This window comes from Rhincodon typus, chromosome 2 (genome assembly GCF_021869965.1).
Source record: "Rhincodon typus isolate 14 chromosome 2, sRhiTyp1.1, whole genome shotgun sequence".
NCBI lineage: Eukaryota > Metazoa > Chordata > Chondrichthyes > Orectolobiformes > Rhincodontidae > Rhincodon > Rhincodon typus.
The window spans coordinates 98,607,190-98,623,266 of NC_063333.1; the positions used below are offsets into that span (position 1 = coordinate 98,607,190).

Below are 16,077 nucleotides of genomic sequence, written 5' to 3' on the forward strand. Positions count from 1 at the left end.
TAAAACCTTTTCTGATGAAGGGTCTAGGCCCGAAACGTCAGCCTCTCTGCTCCTATGATGCTGCTTGGCCTGCTGTGTTCATCCAGCCCTGCACAATATTATGGGCCTTTTCTTTCTTTGCACAGAAAATCCTTCCTAAAAGGCATTAGTCAGTCTAGAGGCCAATTCAGCTTGATAGAACTAACATTGTAAGCAGAAAGTAAGTAGCTCTGCCTTCAGGCTGTTAAATGTTATACGCGTCTACTCACAAAAATTGGAGCAGTTAGTTTTCTGGATGCCTTGAAATTCAGGGCTTTGTCTAACTGACATTCAACGTGGTTTCCAAGTACTGACCACCTAAAACATAGATTTTTGTTTAAAAACAGCTATGATTGCTTACATGATCTGCCACCATCCTGTTTTCTTCGTGTCTGGCAGGATATTTGTACCGGATATGGTAATACTTATGTTAGCTCCTGTAACATAAGAACAGGACATTTGTAGTGTGGTATTGAAAGATTAAACAGAATTTTATTACAGCTGTTGACGTATCTAGATATCACAGTTACAGGCACTTCTATAGACTAATTTTAAGCTGGTTGGTTCCATGTAGTAGCACAGGTGGCATGTTTGATGTGGACCCAGTTAGGGCTGAAACTGAGACACTTATATGGTCACATTACATGCTATAATAAAGTGATGATATCATGAGCATTTTGAAAAAGATATAGTGCATACTGCTTCCTAGCTTAAGACACATGCTTTGAAGTATCAAAATATTTTGCCTCAATCATTCTCCCTGGCGAGAAGTTTTATGTTTAATACAAGCAACAGCCGAGTATTGAACTAGCTACTGACTTTCCTGCGGATTTTATCAAGAACAATCTTGTATTTATTGCCCCTTGGTTTGGATTCTCCCACAAGCAGAAAAATTTTTACTTGCTGTCAAACCTTATCCAACTCCAGCCAACCAGCTCATAATTTAAAAGATCTCTACCTGGTCACTTCCAAGGCTTCTCTTTTTTAAAGTCCCAGCCTATTCAATCATTCCAGATAGCTGGAATCTCTCAGTTTCCATACCATTCTTTTAAACTAGTCTTGCAGTTACTCCAGCGTTCATGTGTACAGTTAGAAGACTAAAACTGTGCACAATACTCAATATACATGCTTAACATAACTTCACGATCTTTGCACTCTATACCAAACATGTAAATAAAAGTGTGTCTAATTGATTGGCTAATCTGAAATTCTGTTTGTTCTCTTTTATCTTCAATCCCTTTGCTCTTATGCCTTGCTTAACTTCTTATTTTCTAAGCTATAGGTAATGGTTCTACTTCTGCATCACCTCACATTTATCAATGTTAAAGTCGATTGGTTACTCAATAGCTTGTCTGCAAGGCATGTCTTCTTGAATTAGATCATATCATCTTTAGTGTTAGCTATATGTGCAGATTGTATCATCTACAAATTTTACCATGGAATTACTTGTTCTAAATCATTGATGCAAATTATTATTAACAGTAGCTGTAATGCTGATCCTGATGGAGCACCTTTATTTACTTTACTCCAATCTGATTAATTCCCCTTACTCCTAATCCCTACTTTCTCATGTTTACTTGATTTACTATTCATTTAACTACTTGTCCTCTAAATCCATGTTGAATTGTCATGACTCTGCGTGACACCATATAAAGATGTTTTGAAAACAGAAATGTAGAGATTCAATTAAAGGTAGGACAAGTTAATTTAAAAAAAGCATAAAGTTTCTTTATTTTTATTAAGAGAATTTGAGTACGAAAGCAAAAAAGTAATACAAGGCCTATACAAATCATTGGTACGCTACAGTTAGAGCATAGTGTGTCTTACTTTAGGAAGAACATTTAGACCATGGACTGGATGCAAACATTTTCACTAAGATGCCCTCTTGGATGAGAAGCTTGGCTATGACAACGGGCAAGAAAAACTTTTGCTATTTTCTACAGCACAATTCGATTAAGAGGGTACATAATAAAGATGTTTTAAATTACATAGGGCTTTGACAGGCAGTCATGATGGGCTGAAAGGCCTCCTTCTGCATTGTAACTATTCTGTGAATCTGTAATAGTATGCATGAAGCTCTTTGAACGTTTAAGCTTTTCCAATACTGCAAACATATGTTATGATAAAACCGACTGACTAATTTTTCTATCACTACCTACAGTGCAACAAAAAGCTTATCTTTTGTAGTGTGCAACTACAAGTGTACAAAAGTTGTGTAAGGTCACCAGAAGATGTTGAACACTAGGTCTGTCCATAGAAAGATGGAAGGCATTAACAGGTAGAGTGCTACTCAATTTTTACAGATATAAAGTTATAGGGATTTTTGTTAAAGAACTTGACAGAAATCTATAGAAGATTAAAAATTGTTTTCATAAAGGAAGGTTTATTTCTTAAGGAAATGCACAGTATTGACTGTTCAGTTACGATTCAATGCCTCTGTTTTATAACTGTGCAAGTTGTAGCGACAGGTTCTGCTCACAAAGGTTTGTCGACTAAAGATTATGTTTAATGAATGCTTTCTGTGTTGAGTGGAATACATGGCACACTAAAAGCCTTACACCTTTTAACTCTTCATGCATATTATTACTATTATAATACAACACCACAATGTCAAAGTTGAGTTTTTCAGATTATGTATATTGTATTTTTTTTACTGTTACAGTATGTATTGACCTGATACAGTGTATATTGTCCATGTTGAATATTGTGTGAATCTTAAAAGTTGAATGCTTTTCAGGGCATGTGACTGTTTTCAATTGCATTGATCATTCAACTCTAAAATGATGATTACACAATGCTGTGCTATAGGCTGACAGCATTTTAAGTCTTTATGTGTACCACTGGTACACACCTTCATATTTTTCTATCTTTGACCATTGCTCTTTTCAGCTGTAAATTATTATTGCATGAGGAAATGGTTCTGAAGGAGTTACTGTTTATATGACACCCATTCTACTGATATTTCACACAGTCTGGGGGTGGAACAAGGAGCTCGATTTTCACCAAAAAGGGAGAACAAGTCAGTTGGACAACGATAAAGGCCGGAAGGAGTCAGCAATCCCTGAGCTAAGCATTTCTCAATTTCAAGGGCTTTGGGGGTAGGGTGGGAGAGAAGAGCGGGTGGTCTGTTTGTTTGTGTGTCGTTCCTGGAGGCAGATGGCTATTGAAATGACCAGACAAGTCTCAATGGGATTTTGGAGTCACTAGTGTTTGGCACCCAGTGTGTGGAGATTGGATCAGATAACAGCAAGTCTGTTTTCAGTGCCTTTTTTTAAGGATAGTAAAGTACCCCTTTGGAGCACTGAAGTACTCCTGTGTCTATGGTCCCAGACACCTTGAGAACAGGGATCCTTTCTGAGGAGGGAGTGGATCTGGTGCCTTCCTGGACTGCTAACTGATAAGTTGTTGTGCAAAATGTGCACAGGCACCTTGGAACTATCCAACTTGTCAAGGCATTTAAAGAACTGTTAAGACATGTCTAGAAGTGTCAACATGTCAGGAAATAGCAAGAAGTGTCAAAATAGGTTTTGTTTTGGAATGAGTGTTTTTCTCCAGAGTGTAATGTGCAATATTGAATTTTAAGTAACAGAATTGTAGATCTTCTTTGCCCATGGATAATTACAGATACTGAGTGAGTTGGCACAGTATGTGAATATCCAAACAGTGGTGCAAGGAAGTAGGCATTAAATTGGCATAGGGTGTGAAGGTCTACAGGGATCGGTGAAGAAGCATAAGGTGGCATTGAGGACTTGAGGAGCTATGGGAGATAGGTACAGGACATTATATTACATGGTTTGCCATGGGTGAGGCATGGGGTGTATATAGATGTGAGGAGAAATGAGGGGGTGTAAAGAATGAGAGCTAGATAAATGTTTTGTACTGCTGCTCTCCTGGAAGGGTAAGGAACCTCTTTGGATCTGTTCATAGGAACACTTTGGAGGAGGTAAGGCACCCTTTGGGAACATGAAAAGGCATATTTATTGGTTTAAAAAAAGTGCATAAACTCGAAACAAATAGTAACATCATCAAGAGGCAGATATCTCTTGAGGTTTGCTCATGTTTGATACTAGGTGAGTTGACACAGAAGGGGAAGGACAAAGGGTAGTAGGTGGAGGGCTAAGTTGGCATGAGTTTGCATAGATTTTATAAAGGGCCATGTGGATGATTGGGGACATAGACGAGCATGAAGTATGAAGAGCTATGAGGGATCAGTAGGTGGGTATACAGTGGCACAGGGGATACAAAGAGTTGTAGGGATGGAAATTGGGCGTAGATTCGCATGGGACTGTAAAGGACAATGAGGCATTGGTATATGGACAAACGGTAATAGTGGACATATGAGGGGCAATGAGAATGGAGAGATTGATAAGAGCCCTTTGAGATGGGTAGAGGGGCATATTGTGGACTGGCACTGGGAGTGTATCTGGGTGACTGAAGTAAGCAGGAGGGATGTTTCTTGTTTTCATCATCTTTAAAACTTTGACTGTGATCCTAGAGCCCCAAGGCAGGTATCCAGGCTACTTTGCCTTAGGAAATGGCAGTCTCTCAGGATCTTCTTGAATCGCTCAGCATAATTCCTAATCCAGCCTTCCACCCTCTGGATCAAAAATTGGAAATGTGAGTGGCCATTTTTAAAGGTTGGGTGAGCAATGCTGGTGATTTGCCCTAGCAATGAAAATCAAGAGGAGTTTTACTCTAACTTTTAGAGGGAGCAGATGAATCTGTACCAACTCCAAAAGGTTCTAGTTTTTATGCCTGAACAAATGTAGTTGTATTTATTACTATCATGCAATAAATCTTCTTGTTATGTAAGAACAGTGCCTCTTCTGTTGATACCTCAACGGTGGTATGTCCTCTACCACTAATGACTAAATAGGCCCAAGACAAAGCCAAGACAGAGCAGGATTGATGAGAGATAATTACCTCAAACAGTTCTTAGCCAGTGCCAAATTCTGATAGAGGGGGAAGTACCAAAAGTTGTCAGCAGTGGTCGTATGGGAAAGTGCTACAAATCTATCTGTACTGTTTCAGTTTGAAGTAAATTTTACGTTAAAAAAAACACTGTGACCACTTTTGTGCTTGCACACAACTTATTTCCTGCTTGAGAAAAAAAACCTGTAATATTAGTAATGCACTCAACATATGGGCCAATGTGATTAACATTTGAGTTATTCTCAAATTGGCAACAGTCAAATACTAAATAGCATCTGATTTAATCTTCTGTGAAAGGAGACAGACATAATGTACAGAATACAATATATGTGATATGTGATGATATTTACACAGTTAGCTTTATTTTTATTCATCCTCTTTTCTTTCATGTCTGTTACTACAGAAATGATTATATTCCACTGTTCCTTTTCACTGTCTTTGATTTTCCTCTTTATTCCCACATTGCTCTTCATTGTTCCCAATGTTAATTGGCTTTGCTTTACTATGATTTCGCTCTCCTTTTTTTGGGGGCCAATAACCTCTATTTTGCACTGAGCTCTCCAGCGACTAAGTGATGCTGGTGGGCCCTTCCATCTAGCTGAGCTCTAATTTGTCTGCCAAGGAAGGAAAGGGATGTGCAGTGCAGATTCAGATATACTGAAGTGGCCAGTACATGTTGCGTTCATATTGTGTGTCCAACATACTTTGTTTACATACTTAACAACGAATAACCAAAATAAATAATCTTCATGCCAAATGCACAGTAATGACATGTAATAGCTAACATATATGCAACAACCTGTTGTGGTGCACATATGAGGAATCAAGTAAACTGTTTGATTAACAATTCGATCCCTTTCTTCAGCTTCATAAATCAGTTTTGATTATAGGTATATATTAATATATGTTGTTGCATTTCTTAAAATTTACACATACCGGGAATATCTATTTATCACGAAGAAAGTCTATTTGCTTAGAAGTTGCTATTTATGGATGAATATTTTGGATATTAGACCGGAAGAGAAATTCAGGCAACTCATAATCACTGCATCTAAACTTCTTCCAAATCATTTCTCAGGAATTTTTTAAAAAAATTGTGTACTTCTGCTTCTATCGACAGACTATGCCTCTGTTTCCTTGAAAATTATTCTTCTCTCATGCACTGCTAGAGAGCTCGCATTAGTGTCGACTAAATAATGCTTCCATGTCTCGGAAATAAGTTCTGAGATATTAAGAACCTAAATAGGACCTACCAGAACAAATGAGCTTTGATTCAAATTTAATTACAGAGGTAATCCATTATAACCTAGTTTCTTTTAAAGATTATCCAATCTTTGTTGCCATTATACCACAGGGAAAGTTTCTTTTCTACCATCCTCAAACTGCAGAACAAAAACCTCAATGCACAAATTTAGAATAATGAGCTAGAACTATAAAGTAAATTTTTCTCCTAGATATGGAGCATCATTCAATGGGAATATTAATCGGTTCCAAAGTGCTCCCAATGTTCTGCTGATTAAAATTAAACTGAACAGAATCATCTTGTAATGAGTGGTCAACTACTGTCTTGCAAGTTATAAAGGTACTTTGTTACAAGGAATGTGTCTTTGTAACTGTGTGACTGCTAAAGCATGGTCTTTAATAATTACAGCTATGAGAGGCTGCAATTCCATGTGTGCTGAAGGAATGAATGATTGATGTCATCACAATCAGAATATTTATTATCACTTTTGTCTGCCAGGAACTGAATGAGAATTTTAATGCATGCAGTGCTATTCATTCTCCTCATTAAAACTGCAGTGTCCCTTGTCAAGCGGACTCGCTTGTCATTTTAATTGCTTCTACCATACTCTGTGAGCATGAGCAGGTGGGTCCATCATGTATAAGTGACAGAGAGATAAAGGATTACTGGGATATACATGGAGGGGACAGCACAGTTCAACATTTGCTAGTTTTTAAAACTGGCTTATAAGAACAAACATACATGAAAACAGGACACAGTAGCATTTATAGCTAATCTGAAATATCATTCATATGAATAACCAAGAAATGATTGATTGCACTGTTATGCATTCCTTCAACCATCAAAGATTTAATTATTGCAGTACTTACTAAGATCGTAGAATTTCAACCCTTCAGAAAGCATTGCTGCAAAACAATACTGTGGACTTAAGCTGTCATGATGGATACTTTGCTAATGGTAAAATTTATTTAAGACATATCAAATCTTACTGCATTATCCATTCTAGTCAAATGACAAATGTTCCTTTGTGAAATATATTTTACAGTATAACACAAAAATTGTGTTTTTTATGAGCTTTCTATATAGGCCATATTTTTTATGGCAACTTAATAATCTCCAGATCATTGGATGCCATTAACATCAACTTTGTAAAGTCTGAATAAATCTGCAACTTTGTGTAAAAATATCAATGATTGAGAGACAGTGACATGTCACAACTATTTTGTAACATTTATTGAAGTGAAAATCCATCAGGCCCCTACCTTACTTTATTTAGACAGTACAATACTCTAGCTTATTACTGATTAGGAGCAAACTTTGAAATCCTATAGACAGGTAAACCAACAATGAAAATTGAGCAAGAATGAGAAATGTTTTCTATTGAAGTTGAATTGCAATTAATAGTGAATTTAGTGCAGCAATAAAAGTTGAAACATCAATAATAATCGAGTGTTGCACTGTCAACTTTCCTCTCTCAATTAACAGCAAAAATCAAATTCACTGTTTAATAATCTTATTTAATGTTTATTGGATTTAGTTGTGATTTTTTTTTGCCTGCACTGCCACTTTTCAGAAGTAAATTTGTTGTGAAGCACTTAAACATACTAAGGATGAGATAAAGATGCTATATAAATGCAAGTTATTAATTGTTTTCTCTTTACTGTCAGACTAGCTTTATATGAAAACAGCTGTATTGCTGATCCTCAAAAATTGGCACCCAGTTTAGTTTATTATTGACTATAATGAGAACTGGTGGATTAATATGCACAAGTGCTCAGCTAGTTGCTTCATGGAGCCCTTATGGGCAGATACATTTAATTATTAACAGAGACTGTAGGCCAAATCCTCAGCTATGTCTGTAACAGTCTGAACTCCTACTGCCAGAGATAACCAGATGCTATTTACAACTGCTCAAATTTCAATCCTCCTTCGATGGAATCCAGGAGAATTGCCTACAGCATGTTACTAAACAAATTGCTGATTTATATTTCCATAACAGAGAAGACAGTAAGAATAAACTGTCAAAAAAAGTTTTACAAAAATAATGTACTTTAAATAATGACTTTCAAAAATGTAATCCTTGATGGCCCATCACTGAATCCACAGTTTCTTTGCTTATGGAACAGCAGGATATTGAGATGTGGATTTTACATCATCTTCAGAGGTATCTTTTGCCCATCAGAGACATTCCCCACATGATAGTAATACCCTTATTTCCTTTGCACATAGACCTGATATACCCAATCCTCCACCACTCCTTGCCTACTTTAAGGTCACCAAATGCTGCTTGCCCATTGTTCCTTTCTTACCTGGATCCAGGTATTCTTTAGCCCTTCCTCTTTAGGGTGATTTCAACCTGAGCAGCGCCCTCTGCTGAGTTTTTGCAGCTGCTAGCCAATCTGATTTCCTTTCACTCAGGAGTGGATGTCCCACAATACCAATTAAACCTATCACAATGTACTGTGGGGCAGGCTTCTTCTAGGCCTGTCAATTGACTTTTTTTCTGACTCTGAGGATCTCTATCATTTCAGTTTTCATTCAGTTACTCTTAATGTTCTGCTAAAACTCCCACTCTTCCATCTTCAGTTACTTACAGACACTTCAGGAATACAGATTTCAAAGTTATTTTGTTTTAATTTAATCAAAATAGTAAAGATATCTGTAAGAGATTCTTAAAATGATAAAACTTCAAATCCAGTGACGTTTCTTAAAGTATCTATTCAGATATTACTGGTATCTTATGTTTTATATGTGCATGAAGGTAAAGACTTTAGCAGTTGGTTGTTTGTAATAGGTATAAATAAAAAAATACTGTATTTATATATTTGTTTACTTTAATGATGGGGATGTATAAATGCAAATGGTTCCCACGCGCATGATCATTTCCATCGAGAAGGACAAGGGCAGCATATACATAGGAACACCGTCACCTGCAAATTCTTCTCCAAGCCACTCACCCTCCTGACTTGGAAATACATTGCTGTTCCTTCACTGTCGCTGCGTCGAAACCCTGAAATTTCCTCCCTAAGGGTATTGTGGGTCTGCCAATAACACATGGACTGCAGCGGTTCAAGAAGGCAGCTCAGCACCACCTTCTCAAGAGCAACTAGGAACAGGCAATAAATGTGGACCAGTAAGCAACACTCATGACCCACAAAATCAACTATTCCTCCCCCCTTTCAAAACAATAATCATCATTAGCATCTTAAAAATACCCATTCCTGACACCTCAGCTCTTGTAAATTTATTCTCCTTTCTGTCCTCTTTTACCCCTTCAATGAATGAATGTAGGTTTAATTTTCAAATCCATGATTGCTAGTTCAGTACTCACCTCTTTGAATCTCTCCAGCTATGATAGCCTAAACCATGCCTTCATTACTTCCAACCCCAACTATACCACTGCCTCTAGCCAACCTCCCATTCTGCATCCGCATCCAAATTTCTTGTTGCCCATATCCTATGACACAGCAAGTCTTACTTATTCATTACTGATGATCTAACTTGGTATAGGGCCTTCAACATTTCAAATTTAAATATCTTATCTTTGATTTTACATTCCTGCAAGGATTGGCATCTTCTTATCTCTGTATCCTCCTTATGGCTGAGATCGCCCTCAAACTCTTTGTTCCCCTGAAGCTAGCTTCTTATACATTCCCTCCTCCCTTCTGTCTAATGCTATAGATTCTGTCCTTGGCTCAGCATTTCTCTTTCCAACTTATGCCTCAATGAAGTGCCTGCGGATATTTTCTCTGTGTTACAAAACTTACTAAATAAATGGAAATTGTTGTTGTAATTCCTGTACACTGTTTAATAAGGATAATTTAACAGTTTATTTCAGAATATTAATTTCATCTAGTGGCCTCAAGCAAGTTAAATATCCAAAATATTTACCAAATGTCTGAAATCTTCTTATACCCCCAACATTTAAATGTAATTTCAGTTTATAATTTCTTTTCTTAATGGTCCACACATGGTTTCTTAAAAAAAACTCAGTTTTTAAGCTTCTAAAGTTTAAACATGTTTATTGATTTGCAGCTGAAGCTGAGCTGTTGCTTTTAATACCACAAAGTCTTGCTAATTAAATACACTATTTAATGATAACATGTCTTCTGTGAACAACTCCTACAATCAGTTGAATTGCTGTAGATTACATTTCAAAAAGTGAAACATCAACATCTTACTTTGAGAGCTGAGAAGCAGGTGTTTGAAAATGTTCATGACCTATCACTATTAATATTGACTTCTCTGAATTTATAGTTTCCTTTCTTCTATCCGAGTGCGTACTGTCTGACTGCTCAAATTAAGAAGTGAAAATTTTCATCCCTATTATATAAAAGGTTCCTGTGCAAAATGGTGCATTCCTTATTTCATCTTAAAGTTACTTCAGCATCCAAAAAATGAAGCACATTTACATTGTATGTACTCTAAAACTGTCCCTTTTAATTAAAGCTACATCAAGCAGCAATCTGGAAGCTATTACTCAGTAACTCTTCATCATAATTACTTGCAGCTGAGAATCCAGGTCTCAGTAACATAAGAATAAAAGGGAAACTCAGTTAGTAACAAGTGCAATTGATTCCATTCTGAATTCCCCTGGTGAGCTGCCATGTTTGAGAGGAAACAAGCTTTTTTCGAGCCAGGAAATGAATTGGCAGACACGAGATGGTCTGTGTGCTGTTAGACTCACATATTCAGCTGGTCCTTGTTAAATCTGAGACTTTGGGGCTCCTGCTGTTGCCAGTAGATTTTTTTTTCCCTTGTAACTGTGCATGCTTACCACTTCTAGGGAGGCTAACACTTTGACAAGCCACAGAAACCTTGCTCGCAAATTCAGTCCTGTGATCACCATGGCTTTCTCTATTAAAGGCCCATCACCCCATTTAGCTTAGATTTTGAAAAAATGTCCAAATCAAATGTACATAATTCTTGATAATGGAATCCAGTCTTGACAGAATATTTCAAGACATTTTTGAAGTATTTTTCTTGAAATATTTCAATACCACGAGGATGAAAATGTCATTTGAAAGCTGTGTCTATGTATTAAGATCCCATTCAACAACCATATTTGTGCTAATTTACATTCATTTCAAGGCACTGTTATGTGAGCCATTTGAGAGGCACTACTAAATGCCAATTGCTTTTTCTGTTGATGGATTTACAAAGTTTTAACAAATTATGCAATTGTGTTAACAAATAATTCACTTACTCACAAATAATTCACCAGATTGACCTGTAGCATAGAAACTTATCAGAAATATTACCAGGAGAAAAAGCACCAACATTTAGTTACTGCACAGAAGTCAGCTGGTGGTGAAATCAATGGAAAACATTTCTTACTTTATAAAATGTATTATTTAAAGGAGAGAAAAGGAAAATTAAAGAACAAATAATCAGAAAGAAGAGGAACAGTGGACATTTGTCAGTTTCAAGTGGGATTTTAATAAGTTTAGATATCACAGTAAATGACAAGTTTTTGGTTGTTTTTTTTATTGCACTCCATTTAATAAGCAAATCATAAGACAATTCTGACCTTTACTTCTTTATACATGTGCTATTTGTCTTTAATTAAAAATATTAGAGATATTTGAAATGGCATAAAAGCTTCATTCTCTAAAAGTGGTTTAACTTTCTTATTGTGGTTTTGCTATTCAACAGTGTTCAGGGTTCCTGTACAACAGGAATATTATCTTTGCTACTGGTAGAAAATGTACATGATGCTAAGTGAGAAAAGGCCTTTTTTCGCTTTACTGCAATGATCATGTTTTTTATAAAAAAACAAGCGACAAATTAAGCAAGTTGGGATGTCATATTGACTTTGACGGTCATTAGAAGTGCAGCCTACAAAGAAATAAGAGCACATTTTCAATTTTAAAAATGCATTTGAGCAGTGCAAATCACAAGGGCCTGCTGTAGATTTATTACAAGTAGTATTAAAAGGTTGTATTATAAACATGCTTGTTCTTAATAAATCTTTTCAAGCTGATTGAACCAAACAATTCATCTTGAATCCAAAAGATGTTATCAGAACTTGAAATGTAGTAAAAGTTTGAGATCTGAGAACTGAGACCAGCAGACCTTGGCAATGAAAACACTCTTTCCATTGACACTGCACTTGGGATTGAACAGCATTTCCTATGAAATGTGCTAATCTCAGCTTCCATGAGCTGTCTTCAGAATTAGTAGCTATTTCATCTTAAAAAAAGAAAAAAAAAGTTGTGATCGATTTAAAAACAAATCTATCAATAAATGTGAATCTGTGAGCTGCTAGATCACTGAAAGGTAATACTTTACAAGGTACTTTTGCCCATACTGGTGTGTTTAATTTCTTTAGGTAGGAAACTGTTTAATGCACTTACGTTCAATTCCTTTGTTCAATTCTCTGTGAGTTGGGTTCTGCATTACACTACAATGAAAATAAATTTCGCAGAAACATATTCGTCAACATACAACTGTGGAAATTGAGACCCTGGATGAGACATTAGTGCCCCTGTTTTTATAACTGCCATGCCCAAAGGGCAGGAGGCGATAACCTAACGTGTTTTGTTTAAAAAATATATTATCCTATTTAAATTCTTTTTTAAAAATGGACTACTGCTGGATCTTAAAATGGCTGCTGTCAAACACAGATTAAGCAAGTTCACTGCTTCCAGAAATGTCCAGCAGGGAGAATGCAATCTCACCATCTCACGGAATGTGACACTTTTTGCATTGTATGAACATTCCAGCCAAGCCAACACAGAGAACAAATAAAAACATAAACACCTCAGCTAGTTGTTAACAAAGGAGACCATCAAATCCCATTGCGCCTTGATTTGATGCAAATGATTCCACAGCTATCCACAACAAAACACAATGTTTCCTGATGACGGGACATCAAATCTATCTCATTAGCTGGGTCTCTCAACCTGCAGCACCACTTGCATGACTGATACCATGGGTTTGTTGGACCCATTTTTAATTATATAGCTTTGACAGTTATTCACCTGTCTGCTTGTAACTCCGGAAGAAGAGTACACAGTTCCATGCTCAACTTTACACCTGCCTCTGATCTCTTTCTCTCAAAAGTCTGATTACTGGAAGAAAAATCCCGTGTCTCATCTACAAAGTGAGCCAATACCTGGTTTACAATGACTACACCTTCGTCAACAGTTCAACTGCAACTGAACTCCTTTCAAATGGACTTCTGAGCATAGCCAACTGAAAGAACCTCAATTGGACAAGACTTACTGGACTCTCCAATTCATGTGAAAAAAATCTGATGTAAAAGCAGAAAATAATGGAGAACTTCAGCAGATCTGAAACATCTGTTTGGAGAGAAACAGAGTAAATATATCAAGTCTGATACAGCTCTTCCTTAGACTCATCTTCAAATTCTGATAACCTTGATGTACATTTGTGATTTTGTAATTTCTCTCCTTTTCTTTCTTGGACACGTGTGAGTGTGAATGTGCATTGCAAACCAAACCCCTAGGTTTTGAATGTAATGATAAACCTTACTTTGTTTATAACACTATAATAATTTGCAAATTGAACTTCACACTCAGCTTGTGGGGAAACACACCACACAATTTCACTGAAATGGAAAAGAAAACAAAAATTAAACATCTCTGTTAGGGACAGGAAAAGAGAACAGTAAAAATCATTCAATTCACTCCTGTCTTTTAATTATGAAATAACCAAGACTGCATGAATTGTATTTACAGGAAAATGAATAGTGAGGCTCACAGTGAAAAGTTGAATTAATTGATCATACAGACCTAAAGGCTCCTTGGTTAGCAACATGCAATTTTAATAATATGATGCTGGCTGGAAGCCCCTAACACTAACCCTTAATAGGTTTGGTTGTGGTAGTTCAGGAAGTAAATAACATTTCCTTGGGACATCACTGTCACTTGCACTACTTTTATGGTTTCTTCCTGTTCCATGCTTAGTGTGACTGTATCTCAGAAACCTCCTGACTCAATGTTTCTCCCTAATGTCTACTGTGGAAGTCCAGGCAATATCTAGCCTATATGGTGTCCACATGGACCTTGAGCAGATGGGCCAGTGGGCCAAGGAGTGGCAGATGGAGTTCAATTTAGATAAATGTGAGGTGTTGTATTTTGGTAAGGCAAACCAGGGCAGGACTTACACAGTTAATGATGGAGACTTGGCGAGTGTTGCCGAACAAAGAGACCTAAGGATGCAGGTGCATTATTCCTTGAAAGTGGAGTTGCAGGTAGAGACAGGGTGGTGAAGAAGGCATTTGGTACACTTGCTTTCATTGGTCAGTGGCATTGAGTATCGGAGTCGGGATGTCTTGTAGTTGTACTGGAGATTGGTGAGGGCACTTTTGGAATACTGCATACAATTGTGGCCGCCCTTCAATGGGAAAGATGTTGTTAAACTTGAGAGGGTGCAGAAAAGATTTACAAGAATGTTGCTGGGACTGGAGGGTTGGAATTATAGGGAGAGGCTGAACAGGCTGGGGCTCTTTTCCCTGGAGCATTGGAGGCTGCTGGGTGACCTTTTAAAGATTTATAAAATCTTGTGGGATATAGATAGGGTGAATTGCCAATGTCTTTTTCCTAACATGGGGGAGTCCAAAACTAGAGGGCCGTAGGTTTAAGGTGGGAGGGGAAGGATTTAAAAAGGATCTTGAGGGGTTACTTTTTTCATGCAGAAGGTGGTGCATGTATGGAACGAACTGCCAGAGGAAGCGATAGAGGCTGGTACAATTACAACATTTAAAAGGCATCTGGATGGATATATGAATAGGAAGGGTTTAAAGGGGTTTGGGGCAAATGCTGGCAAATGGGACTAAGTCAGATTGGGATATCTGGTCGGCATAGATGAGTTGGATCGAAGGGTCTGTTTCTGTGCTGTATAACTCTAAGACTCTATGCTCCCTTGTCAGGAGACCGAATCTTTCTCATTGTAGTCATTTTTCTTGCAAGGAGTGGGTTGGATATTGCAACCCTTGCAAAGCAATCCATATAACAATGGAAATTGTGGATGCCTGATATTACTGGGTTTCCTCTGTTTTTTATGGTTTTACTGATCTGTTGCTGTGACAGGAGTGTGGGAAAACCCCTGTTGAACATTGAGTCCTTAATTTCAACTGCAGCGGTACACTTCATAGAGAAAAAAGAAAGTACAATAGATTATATTCTGGTCCTGGTGGCAGATAGCAAGAAAATGTCAGTTGACAGAGATTCCCATTTAAGCCATTTCAAATTTAATGTGTTTTTTTATATATAGCTTTTCATTGGGATAATGCAGCTGTTGCAAAGCGATGTTATTCAATATATTAGTCATAGCCTCGTCCAGCTAAATTGGAATTGAGATATGGCTAATGTATTTCTGATTATTATGTAGAAATTGATTAATGGAGGCCACTGTTGGCCATGCAGTCTCAGTGTTCATATTTGCTGTCAGGCAAACTAACATTCTGCTTTTCCAGTAACTTATTGATTCAGACACTTGTAAAATTGGTGATGGATTTCTGCATCTGTGAGATATCTGACTGACCAATAGAAAGGAAAGACTGGACCTCACAAATAAAGAACAACTTGCTTCAAAGTTACAGACTTTATCCACTTTGTGAGCCAACATGGTTTGCATTCCCAAGTGGACATAAAGAAAGCCTACTCAACAAGCTTAACAACACACATGAGCATTATCACAAATGTCCTCGTTTATTGATGTGGGCCTGCTAATAATACACAAGGGAAATCAATAGCCTCACTCCAATGTTATTATTTTATAACAGGGTTGCCTTTTACAGAATTTAATGTGAATTACAGGAAGGTCTCCAGTAGAAACTACTGTAGAGAGAAATGGAGGGACAATTTTCCTAATTGGGGCCATAAGTATGTCAGAACCTACCACCTGAGTTCAGTTAT

The 16,077-nt window shown here is 37.2% G+C and overlaps 1 long non-coding RNA gene across 1 annotated transcript in view; it reads right to left on the minus strand.

The window, feature by feature from the left end:
- Positions 1–8,573, minus strand: part of LOC125487145 — a 45,160-nt gene extending 36,587 nt beyond the window's left edge. Inside the window, exons 1-2 of the long non-coding RNA XR_007265665.1 lie at positions 8,503–8,573; positions 380–455 (exon numbers count right to left, since the gene is read on the minus strand). This is a non-coding gene — a long non-coding RNA (uncharacterized LOC125487145). The remainder of the gene's footprint in view (positions 1–379; positions 456–8,502) is intronic.
- Between the last annotated feature and the right edge of the window lie 7,504 nt (positions 8,574–16,077).